Here is a 17973-nt window from a genome sequence, read left to right as displayed (position 1 = left end):
GATCAGACCTTTATGGTTTATTATAATGTTTTTCTGTATCTCTAAACTCATGAAAGCTTCATAATATTCCTTCTATTTCTCCATTCTATTTTGATTTTTAATCACTTATATAGATAGATATCTGACATAATTCTAAGCACTTTACATATATTTAATGCTCATACAACCCTATAAGGGCTTTCTTCTTCTCTCCTTCCCTCTCCCCCTCCTCCTCCTTCTTCGATAAGCGGTTTTTAAAATCTCCATTTTAAAGGTGAGAAAAATGAGGCACTGAGAAAGTACTTGACCTGCCCAGTGTCACACAACGGTGGGATAGCCAGGGAGTTCTGGGAGATCAGACACAATCTCTTTCCAGAGCCCTTGTTCTTAACCTCTATATATTCTCACTACAGTAAAAAAAAAAAAAAGCAAACTTTACAGATACATACAACATAGAAATTAAGTCTCTTTAATCCTACCCACAAGAAATATTCAGTGCTAACAGTTTATGTTTTTATTTTAAATCTAATTACAGAGTACAAATACACAGATAACAACATTCTTGGTGGAAGTTATAGCCATAATTAAAAGCAAATATTAATCCATTTTGTGGTTGGCAGGAAACTTCCAAGAGGCTTCAGTTTGACCCAGCTCAAGCTATCCAACTGGACAGGGCTAAGGGGTGGGGATGGCTCAGTTTAGTTGTGGGCAGCTGGCAATGATCCCCACAGCAGGTGGCCACTTGAACAGGAGGGGAACAACAAGTAGGAACAGGGGGCCAAAGTGGGTGAGATTAATATTAAATAGGGTGAAAGCAGGGGCAGAAACCAGGTATCCCAGATGAGTCCAGCCAGAAAGGATGACCCAGCACCAGTAAAGCAAGGGGCTGGGCTGTGGGTTTAGTGTTGCCCGTGAAGACAAGTCACAGTTAAATGGCGTCCCAAGGCTGTGCCAAGACAAATGCTACTAGACATCTGTGCGAGAAGATACCGTCTCAAGTATGTTAATCAAAATAGAAAGGCATCCTAGTAGAAGAGTGCTGGACATGGCAGGGTTATGAGTGGGAATCAGGCAACCAGAAATGGTTAGAGTGGGGGCCATTACAGATAGTACGAGAATGGGTATACACAAGGGCCTAAGTGAGCGGTTCTCAAATGTTTTTATTTCAGGATCCCTTAACACTCCTAAAAATTATTTAGAACCCCCAAAGAACTTTTGTTTATATGGGTTATAACTATTAATATTTTCTCTTTTAGAAATTAAAACAGAAATTAAAAAAATAAAGAATACACCAGCACGTATTCCAGTTAGCCATCAGAGCAAGGATGGCATCACAGAGTCTCTGGAAAACACCACACTTTTTGAGAGAATAAGGGTAAAAAAAAAAAAAATGCTGCATTAATATTATTTTTAATTTCACTTACTCCCTGATAGTGGCTCAGAGACCTCCATACTTTAAGAACAACCAGTCCAGATACTACGTAGCCTCTTATATTTGTGTAGTACTGTATAGTTTACAAAGCTCTGTGAATTAGGACTAGTATTCTTATTCCCATTTCAGAGCTTTAAAGCACACTGCCATGGAGCAGGGGAGGAACTAGGCTGTCCTATCTCTCAAGAGCTAATGCTGAGATGGTACCTTGGGTCCCTTGGCTGCTGCGATTGCACTTCCCAAACTTCACGTGATTCCCGGGACTTGCTCTCTGGTCTAACACTTGGCTTTCTCTCTACCAGGGACCTGGTCAGGTTCACCCTGTGCCTGGAAAGCTGCAGAGCTGTCTGGGAGGAGTTAAAGGCAAGAACATCAGATGCTCAGATTTCCATGTGAGGGATTCTAATGTAGTCATCAGGTAAATATAGAGGGTCTACCTAGAAGGCAGAGATAGTGGGAACTGAGTATTTTAATTTTAATATCATACCTTCTCAGTCAGTTTTCAGCACAGGCAACAGAAATCTTTCTAGGTGTTTAAAGCAGAAAGCAATTAATTTCAGGAAATTGAATGCTTACAAAATCATTGTAAATCATTGAAAATCTGGAGGAGAGAGAATCAGAGGTCAACTCAAGAATGACTAATTTCAAGAACATAGTCATACTTCTCTACAATTAAGATTCAGGGGTCAGAAAGCTAGGACTGGGTAGCTCTCCTTCGGAGGCCACTGTTGCTACAACTGCCTTCCCAACTCATGGAGCTGGAGACTGGAAATGGAAAGACTGCTGCAGGAAAACCCCATGTCTCCAGTGATGACCCTATTGGCCAGTAGGAATGGCCAAAATGCAGGAAAATGGTCTCTTCCTCATTTCCACCTTGTAAATCTTACCCAAGTGCATCTAATTGGCAATACCTAGCTTTCATCCAGAATCCTAGCTGTAAGGGAGCCTGAGAAATGCCATCTTTAACCTTCCCACTTCTGCAATATAAGAAGGCTCACTAGAAGGAAGTGGGAATAGATGTTTAACCCCAAATGAACCTAGTCAACTCACTAGATTTCTGACTATGGATTGACTGGAATGTGAGCTCCATGCAGGCAGAGGTTTTTGTCTGATTTGTTTTCTGCTGTGTCCTCAGAACCTAAAATATTACAAAGTAGTTGCTAAATAAACGGGTAGATACACATCAAAATGAATGTTTCCTCAGGAGCTATTTGGGTGAACATCAGAAAGATAACAATAGTGGCAAGAGGTCCAAGTTACTCTGACAATGTCCGGGGTCTACGTTGCCTTCCTGGAATCTAGATGAGCTTTATGATTGTTTTGACCAGTGGATGGAAGTGATGCTGTGTCAGTTTCCAGGCTGGCCTTAAAAGAATGGCAGCTTCCAGGACCTGTCTCTGCCATGTAAAAAGTTCAACTACCCTGATGTACAGACCACATGGAGAGGCTCTGAGACTACACAGCTAAACCCAGCCTTTCGGGCATTCCCATCAAGTGCCAAGCATGTGAGTAAGGCTGTGTTGGACCCTCCAGATCAGCCTAGCTGCCAGTTAGAACATTACCAACGAACTCTGATTGATTCCAGATGGAAGAAAGGAATCATCCAAATCAGGCCTGCCCAAATTCCTGACTCAAAACTTGTGAGATATTATACAGTGACTGTTTTAAACCACTGAGTTTTGGAATAGTTTGTTACATAGCAATAGATAACCAGAATACACTTCAAGTGTGATATTAATGAATACAAAGCTGCCTGTGGTAAGGATGCAGAAAATGTTCCATTTATATCTCATGTAGATTTCCAGGGTTATAATTTTAATCCTGTCTGGTGAGGTGTACTAAAACACGGGTTCGAGCCCTGGTCCGGGAAGATTCCCACATGCCGTGGAGCAACTAAGCCGGTGTACCACAACTACTGAGCCTGTGCTCTAGAGCCCACAAGCCACAACTACTGAGCCCACGTGCCACACTACTGAAGCCTTGCTCCTAGAGCCCGTGCTCCACAACAAGAGAAGCCACGACAATGAGAAGCCCGCGACCACAACAAAGAGTAGCCCCCGCTTACCGCAACTAGAGAAAGCCCGTGCACAGTAATGAAGACCGAACACAGCCATAAATAAATAAATAGACAGACTGCAATGGGATTTGGCTCGAGATTGCAGAGTAGAAGGACGTGCTGTTACTCCCTCTTGCGAGAGCACCAGAATCACAACTAACTGCTGAACAATCATCAACAGGAAGACACTGGAACTCACCAAAAAAGATACCCCACATCCAAAGATAAAGGAGAAGCCACAATGAGACAGTAGGAGGGGCGCAATAGCAATAAAATCAAATCCCATAACTGCTGGGTGGGTGACTCATAACTGGAGAACACTTATACCACAGAAGTCTACCCACTGGAGTGAAGGTTCTGAGCCCCACGTCAGGCTTCCCAACCTGGGGGTCTGGCAACGGGAGGAGGAATTCCTAGAGAATCAGACTTTGAAGGCTAGCAGGATTTGATCGCAGAACATCGACAGGACTGGGGGAAACACAGACTCCACTCTTGGAGGGCACACACAAAGTAGTGTGTGCATCAGGACCCAGAGGAAGGAGCAGTGACCCCATAGAAGACTGAACCAGACCTATCTGCTAGTGTTGGAGGGTTTCCTGCAGAGGCGGGGGGTGGCTGTGTCTCACCGTGAGGACAAGGACACTGGCAGCAGAACTTCTGGGAAGTACTTCTTGGCGTGAGCCCTCCCAGAGTCTGACATGAGCCCCACAGAGAGCCCAGGTTGGCTCCAGTGTTGGGTCGCCTCAGGCCAAACAACCAACAGGGAGGGAACCCAGCCCCACCCATCAGCAGACAAGCAGATTAAGTTTTACTGAGCTCTGCCCACCAGAGCAACGGTCAGCTCTACCCACCACCAGTCCCTCCCATCAGGAAACCTGCATAAGCCTCTGAGATAGCCTCAACCACCAGAGGAAAGACAGCAGAAGGAAGAACTACAATCCTGCAGCCTGTGGAACAAAAACCACATTCACAGAAAGACAGACAAGATGAAAAGGCAGAGGGCTATGTACAAGATGAAGGAACAAGATAAAACCCCAGAAAAACAACTAAATGAAGTGGAGATAGGCAACCTTACAGAAAAAGAATTCAGAATAATGATAGTGAAGATGATCCAGGACCTCGGGAAAAGAATGGAGGCAAAGATCGAGAAGATGCAAGAAATGTTTAACAAAGACCTAGAAGAATTAAAGAACAAACAAACAGAGATGAACAATACAATAATTGAAATGAAAAATACACTAGAAGGAATCAATAGCAGAATAATTGAGGCAGAAGAACGAATAAGTGACCTGGAAGACAGAATGGTGGAATTCACTGCTATGGAACAGAATAAAGAAAAAAGAATGAAAAGAAATGAAGACAGCCTAAGAGACCTCTGGGACAACATTAAATGCAACAACATTTGCATTATAGGGGTCCCAGAAGGAGAAGAGAGGGAGAAAGGACCAGAGAAAATATTTGAAGAGATTATAGTCGAAAACTTCCCTAACATGGGAAAGGAAATAGCCACCCAAGTCCAGGAAGCACAGAGAGTCCTACGCAGGATAAACCCAAGGAGAAACACGCCGAGACACATAGTAATCAAATTGACAAAATTAAAGACAAAGAAAAATTATTGAAAGCAATAAGGGAAAAATGACAAATAACATGCAAGGGAACTCCCATAAGGTTAACAGCTGATTTCTCAGAGGAAACTCTACAAGCCAGAAGGGAGTGGCATGACATATTAAAGTGACGAAAGGGAAGAACCTACAACCAAGATTACTCTACCCAGCAAGGATCTCATTCAGATTCGATGGAGAAATCAAAAGCTTTACAGACAAGCAAAAGCTAAGAGAATGCAGCACCACCAAACCAGCTCTACAACAAATGCTAAAGGAACTTCTCTAAGTGCGAAACACAAGAGAAGAAAAGGACCTACAAAAACAAACCCAAAACAATTAAGAAAATGGTAATAGGAACATACATATCGATAATTATCTTAAATGTGAATGGATTAAATGCTCCAACCAAAAGACACAGGCTTGCTGAATGGATACAAAAACAAGACCCATATATACGCTGTCCACAAGAGACCCACTTCAGACCTAGGGACACATACAGACTGAAAGTGAGGGGATAGAAAAAGATATTCCATGCAAATGGAAATCAAAAGAAAGCTGGAGTAGCAATACTCAAATCACATAAAATAGACTTTAAAATAAAGAATGTTAGGGCTTCCCTGGTGGCACAGTGGTTGAGAATCTGCCTGCCAATGCAGGGGACACGGGTTCGAGCCCTGGTCTGGGAAGATCCCACATGCCGCGGAGCAACTAAGCCCGTGAGCCACAACTACTGAGCCTGCGCGTCTGGAGCTTGTGCTCCGCAACAAGAGAGGCTGCGATAGTGAAGAGGCCCGCGCACTGCGATGAAGAGTGGCCCCTGCTTGCCGCAACTAGGGAAAGCCCTCGCACAGAAACGAAGACCCAACACAGCCAAAAATAAATATAAAAATAAATAAATTAATTAAAAAAAAAAAGAATGTTACAAGACACAAGGAAGGACACTACATAATGATCAAAGGATCAATCCAAGAAGAAGATATAACAATTATAAATATATATGCACCCAACATCGGAGCACCTCAATACATAAAGCAACTGCTAACAGCTATAAAAGAGGAAATCGACAGTAACACAATAATAGTGGGGAACGTTAACACCTCACTTACACCAATGGACAGATCATCCAAAATGAAAATTAATAAGGAAACAGAAGCTTTAAATGACACAATAGACCAGATAGATTTAATTGACATTTATAGGACATTCCATCCAAAACCAGCAGATTACACTTTCTTCTCAAGTGCGCACAGAACATTCTCCAGGATAGATCACATCCTGGGTCACAAATCAAGCCACAGTAAATTTTAAAAAATTGAAATCATATCAAGAATCTTTTCTGACCATAACACTATGAGATTAGAAATCAATTACAGGGAAAAAAACGTAAAAAACACAAACACATGGAGGCTAAATGATACGTTACTAAATAACCAAGAGATCACTGAAGAAATCAAAGAGGAAATAAAAAAATATCTAGAGACAAATGACAATGAAAACACAATGATCCAAAACCAATGGGATGCAGCAAAAGCAGTTCTAAGAGGGAAGTTTATAGCAATACAATCCTACCTCAAGAAAAAACAAACATCTCAAATAAACAAGCTAACCTTACACCTATAGGAAGTAGAGAAAGAAGAACAAACAAAACTCAAAGTTAGTAGAAGGAAAGAAATTATAAAGATCAGAGCAGAAATAAATGAAATAGAAACAAAGAAAACAATAGCAAAGATCAATAAAACTAAAGGCTGGTTCTTTGAGAAGATAAAATTGATAAACCATTAGCCAGACTCATCAAGAAAAAGAGGGAGAGGACTCAAATCAATAAAATTGGAAATGAAAAAGGAGAAGTTACAACAGACACCGCAGAAATACAAAGCATTCTAAGAGACTACTACAAGCAACTCTATGCCAATAAAATGGACAACCTGGAAGAAATGGACAAATTCTTAGAAAGGTATAACCTTCCAAGACTGAACCAGAAAGAAATAGAAAATATGAACAGCCCAATCACAAGTAATGAAATTGAAACTGTGATTAAAAATCTTCCAACAAAGAAAAGTACAGGACCAGATGGCTTTACAGGTGAATTCTATCAAACATTTAGAGAAGAGCTAACACCTATCCTTCTCAAACTCTTCCAAAAAATTGCAGAGGAAGGAACGCTCCCAAACTCATTCTATGAGGCCACCATCACCCTGATACCAAAACCAGACAAAGATACTACAAAAAAAAGAAAGTTACAGACCAATATCACTGATGAATATAGAGGCAAAAATCCTCAAGAAAATACTAGCAAACAGAGTCCAACAACACATTAAAAGGATCGTACACCATGACCAAGTGGGATTTGTTCCAGGGATGCAAGCATTCTTCAATATACACAAATCAATCAATGTGATACACCACATTAACAGATTGAAGAATAAAAACCATATGATCGTCTCAATAGATGCAGAAAAATCTTTTGACAAAATTCAACACCCATTAATGATAAAAACTCTCCAGAAAGTGGGCATAGAGGGAACCTACCTCAACATAATAAAGGCCATATACGACAAACCCACAGCAAACATCATTCCCAATGGTGAAAAACTGAAAGCATTTCCTCTAAGATCAGGAACAAGACAATGATGTCCACTCTCACCACTATTATTCAACATAGTTTTGGAAGTCCTAGCCACGGCAATCAGAGAAGAAAAAGAAATAAAAGGAATCCAAACTGGAAAAGAAGTAGTAAAACTGTCACTGTTTGTAGATGACATGATACTATACATAGAGAATCCTAAAGATGCCGCCAGAAAAGTACTAGAACTCATCAATGAATTTGGTAAAGTTGCAAGATACAAAATTAATGCACAGAAATCTCTTGCATTCCTATACACTAATGATGAAAAATCTGAAAGAGAAATTAAGGAAACACTCCCATTTACCACTGCAGCAAAAAGAATAAAATACCTAGGAATAAACCTACCTAGGGAGACAAAAGACCTGTATGCAGAAAACTACAAGACACTGATGAAAGAAATTAAAGATGATACACACAGATGGAGAAATATACCATGTTCTTGGATTGGAAGAATCAATATTGTGAAAATGACTATACTACCCAAAGCAATCTACAGATTCAATGCAATCCCTATCAAATTACCAATGGCATTTTTTACAGAACTAGAACAAAAAATCTTAAAATCTGTATGGAGACACAAAAGACCCCGAACAGCCAAAGCAGCCTTCAGTGAAAAAAACAGAGCTGGAGGAATCAGACTCCCTGACTTCAGACTATACTACAAAGCTACAGTAATCAAGACAATGTGGTACTGGCACAAAAACAGAAATATAGATCAATGGAACAGGATAGAAAGCCCAGAGATAAATCACACACCTATGGTCAACTAATCTATGGCAAAGAGGCAAGGATATACAATGGAGACAAGACAGTCTCTTCAATAAGTGGTGCTGGGAAAACTGGACAGCTACATGTAAAAGAATGAAATTAGAACACTCCCTAACACCATACACAAAAATAAACTCAAAATGGATTAGAGACCTAAATATAAGACCGGACACTATAAAATTCTTAGAGGAAAACACAGGAAGAACATTCTTTGACATAAATCACAGCAAGATCTTTTTTGATCCACCTCCTAGAGTAACGGAAATAAAAACAAAAATAAACAAATGGGACCTAATGAAACTTAAAAGCTTTTGCACAGCAAAGGAAACTACTAACAAGACGAAAAGACAACCCTCAGAATGGGAGAAAATATTTGCAAATGAATCAAAGGACAAAGGATTAATCTCCAAAATATATAAACAGCTCATGCAGATCAATATTAAAAAAACAAACAACCCAATGCAAAAATGGGCAGAAGACCTAAATAGACATTTCTCCAAAGACGGCCAAGAAGCACATGAAAAGCTGCTCAACGTCACTAAGTATTAGAGAAAAGCAAATCAAAACTACAATGAGGTATCACCTCACACCAGTTAGAATGGGCATCATCAGAAAATCTACAAACGACAAATGCTGGACAGGGTGTGTAGAAAAGAGAACCCTCTTGCACTGTTGGTGGGAATGTAAATTGATACAGCCACTATGGAGAACAGTATGGAGGTTCCTTCAAAAACTAAAAATAGAATTACCATATGACCCAGCAATCCCACTACTGGGCATATACCCAGAGAAAACCATAATTCAAAAAGACACATACACCGCAGTGTTCATTGCAGCACTATTTACATTAGCCAGGTCATGGACGCAACCTAAATGCCCATCGACAGATGAATGGATAAAGAAGTTGTGGTACATATATACAGTGGAATATTACTCAGCCATAAAAAGGAACGAAATTGGGTCATTTGTAGAGACGTTGATGGACCTAGAGACTGTCATACAGAGTGAAGTAAGTCAGAAAAAGAAAAACAAATATTTTATGTTAATGCATATATGTGGAATCTGAAAAAATGGTACAGATGAACCAGTTTGCAGGGCAGAAATTGAGACACAGATGTAGAGAACAAACATATGGACACCAAGGGGAAAAAGTGGTGGGGGGTGTGGTGGTGTGATGAATTGGGAGATTGGGATTGACATATATACACTGATATGTATAAAATGGATGACTAATAAGAACCTGCTGTATAAAAAAATAAATAAAATAAAATTCAAAAAAAAAGAAGACAGCAATGGTTACTGCACATCTTGAAAATGTGAACTTATTCCACTCCCAAGGCTTCTTACTGGTGTAAATTTTGACAAAACTGTGAAAAAGACTATGATAATGTCCATGCAGGGCCGAGTAGGCATAAAGTGACCCACATCTTTATTATATCAATGACTAGATTGCTATAGATTTCTTTTTAAAAACTAATTAATTATTGTGGTAAAAACATATCATAAAATTTACCACCTTAACCATTTTGAAGTGTACAGTTCAGTGTACACTTAACAGTAGTGTTAAGTATATTGACATTTTTGTGAAACAGGTCTCCTAAGTCTTTTTATCTTGCAGAATTGAAAGTCTCTACCCATTACACAATTCCCCTTTGTTCTCTCCCTCCAGCCACTGGTATATATATATTTTTTTAATGTTTATTTTTATTTATTTTGGCTGCACCGGCTCTTAGTTGCAGCATGCGTGCAGGATCTATTTCCCCAACCAGCGATTGAACCTGGCCCCCCTGCACTGGGAGCTCAGAGTCTTACCCATTGGACCACCAGGGAATTCCCCAGCCACTGGTGTGTATATATATATATATATATATATGAATTACTACTTTAAAGACCTCAGATAAGTAGAATCATACAGTATTTGTCCTTTTGTGACTAGCTTATCTTACTTAGCATAATGGCCTCAAGGTTCATCCATATTGTATCATGTGACAGTATTTCCTTTGTTTTTAAGGCTGCATTGTATTCTAAAGTATATTTAAAAAATAAAGTATGTATATACCATATTTTATTTATCCATTTACGTGTCAATGGATATTTGGGTTGCTTCTACCTTTTGGCTATCGTGAATAGTGCTGCTATAAACATGGGTGTGCAAATATCACTTTGAGACTGTGCTTTCAATTCTTTTGGCTATATATTCAGAAGTGGGATTGCTGGATCATATGGTAGTTTTTTTTTTTTTTTTTTTAATTTATTTATTATTTATTTATTTATTTATTTTTTTGGCTGTGTTGGGTCTTCGTTTCTGTGCGAAGGCTTTCTCTAGTTGGGGCAAGCGGGGGCCACTCTTCATCACGATTCGCAGGCCTCTCAGTATCATGGCCTCTGTTGTTGCGGAGCACAGGCTCCAGACGCACAGGCTCAGGAGTTGTGGCTCACGGGCCTAGTTGCTCCGCGGCATGTGGGATCTTCCCAGACCAGGGCTCGAACCCGTGTGCCCTGCATTGGCAGGCAGATTCTCAACCACTGCGCCACCAGGGAAGCCCTCATATGGTAGTTTGATTTTGAATTTTTTGAGCAACTGCCATACTGTTTTCCATAGCAGTTGCACCATTTTACAATCCCATCAACTATCGATTGCTTTTAGAGTCTCAACTATCATGTACATAATAAGATATTGCCTTAAGTACCATAGAGAAGTCAACAGAAACAAAAGCTAGACCATTAGCCTCTCAGATCAATCAGGAGGGTTTAAGTTGATAACTATTACAAAACACTAATTCATTATGTCTTTTTAATGGAAATATATAATTTAGAAAACTTATTTTTAGATAGTTTTAGTGTAATTAGGCTTGTGTTTTGATTTACATTTTGGCTTTTGTTTAGAAAGACATGGCCATAATACTTTTGGACTATTTGAATAGCCTTTCTTTTGTGTTAAAATTTGAATGAAATATTTCAAATCTACAGAAATAATATAGCAAATATCTAAATAGTTACAACTCAGCTTGAGCAAAACCATATTTTTAGCATATTTCTTTTTTTAAAAAAATAAATTTATTTATTTATTTATTTTTTTGCTGCCTTGGGTCTTCATCGCTGGGCGCGGGCTTTCTCTAGTTGCGGTGAGCGGGGGCTACTCTTCATTGCGGTGCACGGGCTTCTCATTGTGGTGGCTTCTCTTGTCGCAGAGCGTGGGATCTAGGCGTGTGGGCTTCAGTAGTTGTGGCACACGGGCTCAGTAGTTGTGGCACACTGGCTCTAGAGCGCAGGCTCAGTAGTTGTGGTGCACGGGCTTAGTTGCTCCGTGGGATGTTCCCGGACCAGGGCTCGAACACGTGTGCCTTGCATTGGCAGGCGGATTCTTAGCCACTGCACCACCAGGGAAGTCCGTAGCATATTTCTTGATATCTGTCCCCAGGAGTAGTGCAGTAGGGCAGGAAAAAAACCCCAACAAACATTTCCACTCTTGCTGACCATGACAGCAAGCACAATTGTCTGAAGTCAGAGAAAAGAAACTAGTAAATAAATGAATCCATACTTGCTCTTCCTGTAGTTTGAGAGGAATCATGGGCTCTGTAGTCTTGCAGACCTGGATTCAAGTCATGGGTTTGCTTCTTGCCAGTTGTGTGGCCTTGAGCAAGTTGCTTAACTTATCCCTGCCTCAGTTTCCTCATCTCTAAAATGGAGATAATCATAATACTTCCCAAGATTGTTCGGAGGATTAAAAGAGAAATATGAGCATTTATATATTTACTGTGTATGGTAAGTAACACATAGTAAAGCTTCAGTAAATTTTAGTAATTACTTGTTTTGTTTATTGAGCACCTACTATATGCCAGTCACTCTTCTAGTGCTGAGAATTCAGCAGTGAACAAGAGAGATATAGACCCCCATGGAGCTTACTTTCTAGTGACAGATGATAAATAAACAAGGTAATTTCAGATAGTGATAGGGACCATGGAGAAAAGATAAGGTATGCGAAGGGGATGGAAGAGCTACTTTAGACGGGAGATGGGGGTCATGGGGGGCCTGCGTGAAGCCTTCAGAACTGAAATTTAACTGAAAGTAGCAGAAGGAACAATTCATTGGAAGGTTTGGAGAAGAGTGTTCAAGAGAGCAGAAAGGGTATTTGCTTAGACCCTGAGGCAAGAAAGTTTGGTTTGTACAAGAAGCACAAAGAAGAACAGGATGGCTGTACGTGAGGGTAAGGGAGGCTGGAAACGACATCAGAGAGTTAGGAAGGGCAGGCCAAGAAGGGCCTTGTAGACCATAGTAAAGAGCTTGGATTTTATTCTGAAGGTACTGTGAAGACATTAGAGGGTTTTTATTGATAGTAGGTCCAGCATTCTTTGCTCTGGGGAGGTATTTGTGTGCTTTCTTGTAGGTGTGTTTTAGAATTATGTGTATGTATATGCTTTAGGAATAACTTTTCTGGGGATACCACATTGGTTACTCATGGACTCCCCCTGGTGGAGTTGGTGGCTCAGCTTGCATGGTTTTGGATGAGCAAAAGCAAAGTAAATGAGCAATTGATCCTTTTAGTCAACAAACATTTATTGGGTGCCCTCCACATGCAAGGTTCTGTTCTGGTACTGAAATACATCTGTGAACAAAACAGACAAACATGCGTGCCCTCATGGACCTCACATTCTGGTGGGGGGAGGAAGGGGAGGGTGGTGGGGGTGGGGGCGAGATGTTAAACCAAATTCACTAGCAAATCGTTGGACGGGAAAAATGTTATTGTAGAAAAATTAAGTGAGGGAACTGGGCTAGGAAGTGCAGGGAGGATGGTAATACTTTAATTTTTTTTTTAAACATCTTTATTGGAGTATAATTGCTTTACAATGGTGTGTTAGTTTCTGCTGTGTAACAAAGTGAATCAGCTATACTTATACATATATCCCCATATCTCCTCCCTCTTGCGTCTCCCTCCCACCCTCCCTATCCCACCCTTCTAGGTGGTCACAAAGCACTGAGCTGATCTCCCTGTGCTATGTGGCTGCTTCCCACTAGCTATCTATTTTACATTTGGTGGTGTATATATGTCCATGCCACTCTCTCACTTCGTCCCAGCTTACCTTTCCCCCTCCCCGTGTCCTCAAGTCCATTCTCTACGTCTGCATCTTTATTCCTGTCCTGCCCCTAGGTTCTTCAGAACTTTTTTTTTTTTTTAAGATTCCATATATATGTGTTAGCATATGGTATTTGTTTTTCTCTTTCTGACTTACTTCACTCTGTAGGACAGACTCAAGGCCCATCCACCTCACTACAAATAACTCAATTTCGTTTCTTTTTATGGCTGAGTAATATTCCATTGTATATATGTGCCACATCTTCTTTATCCATTCATCTGTTGATGGACACTTAGGTTGCTTCCATGTCCTGGCTATTGTAAATAGTGCTGCAATGAACATTGTGGTGCATGACTCTTCTTGAATTATGGTTTTCTCAGGGTATATGTCCAGTAGCGGGATTGCTGGGTCATATGGTAGTTCTATTTTTAGTTTTTTAAGGAAGCTCCATACTGTTCTCCATAGTGGCTGTATCAATTTACACTCCCACCAACAGTGCAAGAGGGTTCCCTTTTCTCCACACCTTCTCCAGCATTTATTGTTTGTAGATTTTTTGGTGATGGCCATTCTGACCGGTGTGAGGTGATACCTCATTGTAGTTTTGATTTGCATTTCTCTAATGATTAGTGATGTTGAGCATCCTTTCATGTGTTTGTTGGCAATCTGTATAACTTCTTTGGAGAAATGTCTATTTAGATCTTCTGCCCATTTTTGGATTGGGTTGTTTGTTTTTTTGATATTGAGCTGCATGAGCTGCTTGTAAATTTTGGAGATTAATCCTTTGTCAGTTGTTTCATTTGCAAATATTTTCTCCCATTCTGAGGGTTGTCTTTTCATCTTGTTTATGTTTTCCTCTGCTGTGCAAAAGCTTTTAAGTTTCATTAGGTCCCACTTGTTTATTTTTGTTTTTATTTCCATTTCTCTAGGAGGTGGGTCAAAAAGGATCTTGCTGTGATTTATGTCATAGAGTGTTCTGCTATGTTTTCCTCTAAGAGTTTTATAGTGTCTGGCCTTACATTTAGGTCTTTAATCCATTTTGAGTTTATTTTTGTGGGTAACACTTTAATTTTAAATATAGTGTTCGGAAAGTTCTCATTGAAAGGGTGACATTTGAACCAGGATGTAAAGGAAGTGATAGGGTGAAAGATGCAGTTATCTGGAGGAAGAGCATTCTGGGCAGAGGGATCAGCAAGTACAAATACCCTGAGTCTATGTGCAGGTTAGAAGAATAGCAAAGAGGCCAATGTGCCTTGAAAAGAGGGATAATGGAAAGAGTAGGAGATGAGGTTATTTGTACTGGGGGGTGTCAAGTCTTGAGGGTCCTCTAGGCTTATGCAGGATTCTGGTTTTCACTTTGAAATAGGAATCCACTGGAGGAGGGACCTGATCTGATTAAGGTTTTAACAGGAGCCCACTGCTGTGTTAATAGACCCTGGAAGGGCAAGTGTATAAAAACAGCAAACGGCCACACATTAACTGTGGCTTATACCAACAGAGGCAGTAAATAGTCGTAATCTGGACAGATTTTAAAGGTAGATCCTGCAGAATTTACTGATGATTTAGATGTATGGTGTCAGAGAGAGGAGTCAAGGATCCCGGTAAATGATATTACTTAGTAAATTGTCATAGGAAAAGGTGATCAAAGAAGATACAGCCAAAAAATGTAGCAAAAAACGTACTTTAGAGGTGTATCAACTAATAGTGTTTATTTTTTCTGGATTTTGTGTTATTTATGAAATTTTAAAAACTTGTGATTTGTGATTTCTTTGCTAACATTGAAGATTCATTTTTAGACCTAATATTGTATTTGTAATTGTGGGTTTCCTTAAAGAGAGCCCCCGAATTGAACAAACTTCAGGCCCTGCTCCTGTTAATTCAATCCTGCTCCTTTTCCATATTGGGGTAGTAATATAACGTTAACGAAGCATTTAAAACCCTTGTTTCTGATAAAATTATTACATAAAATATTGTGCACGAAATAGAAGTTAACTGGAAGCTCAGTACAATATTAGGAATAAACTAATACCGGAATAAAACCATCACCTTGGGCTAGCCTCCCCTCCAAGTGCCTTCTAGAATTTCCTAGAGATTCTTCCTCCCACAGTTTTTCTAAATCTAACAAATACGTCCAACATTTCACTTTCGCTTTAGAGATAAAGGAATTACACGCAACTTAAAACACCTTCTTGAAACATGAGTGCTGAGTATTTTTTTTTTTACCGGGGCTGCTTGGGCCTCAGTGGTACCTAGGCGCCGCATGAACCAACCTACCCGGCCCAAGCACCACCGAGGGGCCGGGCGGGCCGTAATCAGGGGCGGGGCTCCCGGGGCGGCCGAGTGGGCGGGGTCTAGGCGCTTCCCCGCCCCTCCCCGTGAGGCCTGACACATGCGCCCAAAGTCTTCTGTTGGAACGAGGTGTGGATTGTGTGATGACCCTGGCCGCCAACTTCCGGTTTCTAGGGATGCGCATCCGGGTCACACTAACGCCGCCGTTTCCTGCAGCCGCTTGGTTCTCCTGTGTGTTTGGATCGGTCCCCATGTCCTTCTGTGGGGCCTCTGCAGCCTTTGGGTGAGTCTCCGCTGCCGACAGGGTCTGAGTGCGGCCGGTCGAGTACAGCCTGTAGAGGGACGGGTCAAGAGTTGTGTCCCGGTCCCTGTGGGTGGGGGTTCTCTTTGCCTGTCCCTTGTCCCTGCAATGCTTCCTGAGCTCATTTCATTCCTTTCCCCCAACGCCGGCCTCGCCTCTTTCTCCTCAGCTGAGCCTGTTTTGTCGCCGCTCACATCTCGCCTTGCTATTTTTCCTCCGCCTCATCCGCCTTTTAAAAGCCCTGGTTTCTTGCCTTTTCGCCTCAGCGCTTCCCTAAGCCACTGCCCCTCGGTTTTGCCCCTACTCTCACTTTAGCACCTCTCTTCCCCGACCGTTGATCCTGGAATCTTGCTGTGTTTTCACCCAGCAGGACGGCCCACCTCCTCGTTGTGCTCACCCTGCTCCACTGCGAAACTGAGCCTGTCTCTCTCTGGGGTCCTAGGTCCTGGTTCTCCAACTTTCTTCATCCTTGACCCCTACCCCTCCCGGGACGAGTAGGTGACATTTGTGCTTCGCCTGGGTTCTCCCTCCTTTTCTTTGCTAGAGGAGGCCTTTGCCCAAGCCCGGATCTGGGCAGATTTACCCGGCCTGGGGGAAGTTTTCCTTAAGGCGCTGGGTTAGACTGAACTCTGGTAGCTTCCATGGTTAGGGAAGAACAAAGGCGTTCCCAGTTCTTCGCTGGTGCACAGTTTGGGGGGCTTTCGCTAGAGCAAGCTAACAGGTGGCAGGCACTCGGAATTGCTGGCAGATTGGGCTTGTGTCATCTTGTTAATCGACAGGTCATGAGGACGTTCTGTCATTTCCTTGTTCTCTATCCCGTGAGAATGGATATGCACAGCTGAGGCAAACATGAGGATGTTCTGGGATGATCAGCTCTGTTTTCTGCACGGGCTTTACTTTATAGGACAGTTGCTATGACGGAGGACAGAGTTTCTTGGGAGATTATTAGCCCCAGATTTTTAAGCTTATTGCCAAAAATTTTAGTGTACTGTTACTGAAAAAATTTCTGCTAAAGAGTTCATTATAGTAATTTCGAAGTACATTTTCTTTAGTTGAACTCAGTGTGCATGTGTATCTTTATCTTTGCTTCTTATACATTGTTTCTTCATTGTTACTGTATTGACAAGTTTTCTGTTTTTCTTCTTGTTTCTTCATAGACCAGACATTACATTACTTTATTACTTAGCATATTCTTCTCTTTTTTTCTTTACTGTTTTCACCGTCTTAAAACCATCTTTTTCTCATTTTGAGACTTCAGTTTCTCATAAACTTCTTAAATGTCTCTGTAGGCTTTTAGTCATCTCTAAAATGAAGGGATTAGTTTTAATAACGGTTAGTGTCCTGTTTTCCAAAATTTGTTATCTGAGGTATATTTTGAGACACAGAGTTGGATAATTTTTATTTTTGTCTTTCCAATATTTATGGTGTATGTCTAGCATTTGATTACAAATGTTTGTGTGTGATCAGTTTCTGTTCTCATGTAAATTGTGCTCTAAAATTTAGTACTTCAGTGAACAGAATAAATACAGCTTTTAGCATCTGCTTTTCTTTTGACTAATAAGTTATAGAAAAGTCTCCCTCATTATATGAGACATATACATATGCAAGCATAGCATAGACCTTGGCGTATTCCAAAATTGGGCTGATCCCTTCAGCTATTTTTAGCAAAGGACTTTGGAGCTTGACCGTATTAGTCCTAGAAGCCACAGAGAAGGACCCTTCTGGTTGGCTTTCAGGACTTATTTCACTGCTGAGGAAGCCCTTTTGAAAGCTCCTTACTAGTACTTCCTCTCCAGCACCTACCTTGGAAACTCTAGCTTCTGTTCATCCTGGCCTCGTCATTTCC

The 17973-nt window shown here is 41.0% G+C and overlaps 1 protein-coding gene across 3 annotated transcripts in view; it reads left to right on the top strand.

The window, feature by feature from the left end:
• Window positions 1-16005: 16005 nt before the first annotated feature.
• The window catches only part of EYA3 (EYA transcriptional coactivator and phosphatase 3), a 100641-nt gene continuing 98673 nt past the window's right edge, over window positions 16006-17973 (top strand). For all 3 annotated transcript variants that reach the window (XM_059916570.1, XM_059916579.1, XM_059916588.1), the window contains exon 1: window positions 16006-16109. The gene's annotated coding sequence lies outside the window, so the exon portion shown is untranslated. The remainder of the gene's footprint in view (window positions 16110-17973) is intronic.

The sequence above is a fragment of the Balaenoptera ricei genome, chromosome 1 (genome assembly GCF_028023285.1).
Source record: "Balaenoptera ricei isolate mBalRic1 chromosome 1, mBalRic1.hap2, whole genome shotgun sequence".
In the NCBI taxonomy this organism is placed as follows: Eukaryota; Metazoa; Chordata; class Mammalia; order Artiodactyla; family Balaenopteridae; genus Balaenoptera; species Balaenoptera ricei.
This window is presented reverse-complemented; position numbering and strand designations above follow the sequence as displayed.